The 4,417-nt window shown below is 44.9% G+C and overlaps 1 non-coding gene across 1 annotated transcript; it reads right to left on the reverse strand.

The window, feature by feature from the left end:
- Positions 1 to 440: 440 nt before the first annotated feature.
- Positions 441 to 736, reverse strand: LOC146180538 (signal recognition particle RNA). Its single transcript, XR_014700513.1, has one exon.
- Positions 737 to 4,417: the final 3,681 nt, after the last annotated feature.

The following is a 4,417-nucleotide window of genomic DNA, read 5'->3' on the forward strand; positions in this document are numbered from 1 at the left end:
TCACTTAAGGTTAGGTAATATAGGCGATCCTAACGAATAAATAGATGTCATTATAAATTTTCACACTTCGAAAATCAGAGTACAGAGCCTCAAGTAATTTTTTTTGTGTGTGGATATTTCCGATCCTATTAGATAATTTGCGCAAATTCATGGAAAAAACGTCATGGATTTGCATGCACTGTATTGCTAGAATACATTAATCCTGGTGATACCTTCTCATAAACATGATTTTCCGAGCATAAGAGGGCAACGCCGATACCCGTGGACGGCGAAAAAAAAAAATGTGGCAGCGGAAACCAAAATGAAATTAAACACGTGCAGCTTGCTTGAAAGCAGTAGTGCCAATGCCTTTTTGAAAGCAGGTGACATAAAGTGCCGATAGATGGGGAAACTTTTGCTGTAGCCCTTTGTGGGATTCCAATGGCTACTTTAAAAAAAAAAAGGCGCTAGGTCCGAGTGTATTGTCTGGGCGACCCCACGCCGCACATTCACAGGTGCGATCCCGCTACTGCAGAGCGCGGCAGCTTTTGCCTGCTGCGTTTCCGCCCTGGGCCGGTTCGCTCTTCCTTAGGCGACCTGGTCGCCACCGAGCTCCGCCGGGGCCACCATATCGGCGCCCAGCTTAGCGCGGACACCCGATCAACATGGGCAGACGTGCGGCAGGCCTACCAGCCTCAACCCGTCCTCTAATGGCAGCCTCCAAGCAGCAGGATTACAGGGGCACGCCACTACCCCTTTTTTTTCTTCAGTGCGGACTTTGACATTTGAAAGTGAAATCAGAAATACAGTGCATAAAACGCGTAAGCCAGGCTTCGTCAAACACGGATTAAAATTCTCTCAGCGACACCAAAACATCAAGCAAGGTAATCCATTCTGGTGGATCAGGGAGTGCTCGGTAACACTCTCTTAGTGAAACGACACTTTCAACAAAATGCTCTCGAACAGGACGTACGACAAGATCAGCATGTTCAAATTGCATCCTCGTTTTCCATATTGAGTGCAGGCCCAGAAGCATAATCAAATCATATGGTATATCCTGTGATGCTTCTATCGGCAAGAACCTTAATCCATATGGATCGAGTGGTAACTGTTTCTTAAGCGCGCGCTGTAAAACATCCCAGTGAAATATTGGGTCCCAGCAGTCAAGAAAAACATGCTCTATTGTTTCAGGTTTTTTGCATAAGAAACAATTGGTAGTCCAGGGTACGAAGATGCCTTTGCTATAAAGCCATGTCTTAACGGGTAGCGTGTTTGTGTGCAATTTAAAGAATAAGTTTTGACTGAAGGTATTACCGGCATTCTTTTAACTCTTTTAAGGATGTCTTGTCCGGGGCTTCCACGGTATGGCAAACTGTACAGTGGCTGGGGAAGCATGATGCCAGTGAGGTCTCTATAGAGTTTCTTCTTGGTGACATTGCACAGATATTCATGAGAGAAACGCACATTTAACAACCTATAAGCAAGCATAACTTCACGCAGATATCTAGTCATGGCACCGCGCATATTTTGACATGACGACACCACGAACCCTGGAAGGAGTCTGTTGAGCCTGACTTGAATCACTGTCCGGAGAAATAGATTGTTTTGGTCGCGTAGATAAATAAAGCCCGATACAACCTGGCGCATAAATAAATGCACAAGCCCTAGTCCTCCCTTCTTGGCAGGAAGGAAAAGATTGGTTCGACTTGTTCTCTCCCATGTCGAAGCCCGAATGAACGCAGCAAAAACACGATGAATTTTTTTGTACACTGATCCTCATGGCGCCCAACACATTCATTACATACCAGATCTTAGATACAAGGAAGAGATTGCAGATTGTGGCTCGGGAAAACATCGACAATTGCCTTCCTGCCATGCGTCAGCCTTTTCTTTTGCAAACAACGCTTGGCTAGCCCAGTATGGCTCAGGGTCGCGATAGGCATCAAGCGGTACACCAAGATAACGTTTTGGAACAGATGCCAGATTGAGCCGACAAAAATTGTCCGACGTGGCTTCTTAGTCTCCATGCCAAAAGCCATGACTCTTTTCCCAGTTTATCTGGGCCCCGGTGCACTCACAAAATTGTTGTACAACATTTGTGGCATGCTGAATACTGCCTCTGTCGGAGCAAAAAATGGCGATATCATCGGCGTAAGCCAAGATTTTAACATGGGCCGCCTGCAGTCTGTAACCTGTTATAAGTTGGCTATTTGCAACGGCCAAACAGAGTGGCTCGAGGTAACCAGCGAACAGCAAGGGTGACAGCGGACTTCCTTGCCTTACGGACGACAAAACTGGCAGGCTGCCAGTGAGTTCTCTGTTTACTATGACTCGCGTTGAGCAGTTCGTGTAGGCCATTCTCACTCCCTCGGTTATAACAGTAACGACGTTTGAATGCTCCAAAACGCATAGCAGAACCTCGTGCGATACACAGTCGAACGCCTTCGCCAGGTCGAGCTGCATCACAGCCACGCGGTCACCAAATGCATCGCAACACTCAAGAATACTCCGAGCAACATGGACATTAGTTGCTATACTTCTGCCTTTTATGCCACAAGTCTGGTGCGGTCCAACTAAAGTTGTTATCACTGACTGCAAGAGTTTGGCCAGAGCTTTCATAAAAATCTTGTAGTCTACGTTGGTAAGAGTGATCGGACGATAGGACCCTATCAACAAACGCTTATCCGCATCATCACTCTTTGGTATGAGCACAATGTACGAAGTTGTAAAAAATAAGGGCACTCTTTTTATTTCGTAAGCTTCATCCAGAACCTTATGCAACATGCGGGCTGCCTTCGTTCTGAAAACTTTGTAAAAAGCCGCTCCTAGACCGTCAGGCCCGAGTGTTTTACCTAGGGCGAGGGCGTCGATTGCGCATTCTATTTCGCCCTCAGTAATTGGCTGCTCCAGGTGATTCTTGACCGTTTCATCGAGACGTGGCATAAGCGAAAGGAATTTCTGGAATCCGTCTTTTGCCTCGCGTGAGCAACTAAACAGATCCTTAAAATGATCGGCAACCACTTTCTTGATAACGGTGTTATCCGACGTGATTGCGTTGTATTATCCGATGTGAGGCTGTTGGAGGATGAGGTCTTCGTTAACGCAGTAACGGAAGAATTCGAAAAGTTACTTGAAATGCAGCCCCCCTGTTTTGCAGTCGAATGGGAGGAATTTAAACAGAGAGTTAAAATGAAAGCAATCGAAAGAAGCAGCCTCATAGCATACCAGCAAAGAGAGAACGAAACAAAACTCCAGCAAGAACTGGAGTTCTTGATAAGCATGGCACGCCACTACTCCCGGCGGACACATGATCAATGCGGCTGGTTTTTATACGCACTTTAGTCTAATTCCCCCATAATTAAAATCCTTCTTTTTAACTGGATGTTGCCTGCGGCGCACATGTTCTTTCATGTTCTTATAAGGAAATTTCTGGGATCAGTTCTTGTTGACAGCTGAAATGTCACAGTGCTGAAATATACGCTTGCGCAAGGGCGTCTGGTTTTGTATTGAGCTCTACAGATGCCGCGCTAAGCGCAGCGACCTAACCTCCTCTCTCGGTCGCTCGGTGGCGCCAACCTCGGTCCTAAACCGGAGCTTCGATACCCGTTCGAAAGATGGGAGGCCGATGCAAAGAGCGCGATATTTTGAATGCCCTCAGCACATTATAGGATCTGCCATACTTAACATCTCAGACAGTTGATCCTCTAGACCGCCTGCTCTTTGTTTCAAAATTATGGAAGCGAGCATAGTTGAACGGTAGTATGCAAATCCTAAATCATACTCGGTGGAAAGAAGTTTCTTCTTGATGCGACCACTGTTTGACTATTTCGATATGGAAGAACTCGAACACCACTCGATAATCTGCAAGGACTTCATATTATTGTAGATCACCTAAGTGCGTTTAAGTGAATAATCCTTTTCTGCTTCTCAGGTTTTTCGGGTTAGGGGTGTTTCCAACGTATTATCGTCTTTACATAAACAAAATTTGATACGAATAATTTTCTCATTTTTCTAAACGATATCGAATAGGTTTACAAGCTCACCTGGTAATATATTGCGTGCAAAAATTGTTACTATCGAGCAGCCTAAATTTCCCAAAGGAAGAAACACTGTGCAAGTGCAGAGAATTTCCTTTTAAACCGCAGCGGATGCAAAAACAGTGCCATGAATAAGAAGGATATTTTTGCCTGATCTGCACCGACCATACTGAACAAATATATCAATGCGCTCGAAGGTGAAATGTGTTTAAGTGCAGCTTCTTTCTTTGCACCATGCTTCAGTAGAATGGCGTGCCAGAAGAAATCATTAAGGGACTCCACCTTTTACATTTCAAATACAAAATTTTCTTATTGAAGATTTTCACTTCTGGTCTTTGGTTTAGATACGTATTATCCCAGTTCGGGCATTAGAGTGACAGAAATATGAAAATATAAGACAA

The sequence above is a fragment of the Amblyomma maculatum genome, chromosome 8 (genome assembly GCF_055883805.1).
Source record: "Amblyomma maculatum isolate TAMU_Amacu chromosome 8, ASM5588380v1, whole genome shotgun sequence".
Lineage (NCBI taxonomy): Eukaryota > Metazoa > Arthropoda > Arachnida > Ixodida > Ixodidae > Amblyomma > Amblyomma maculatum.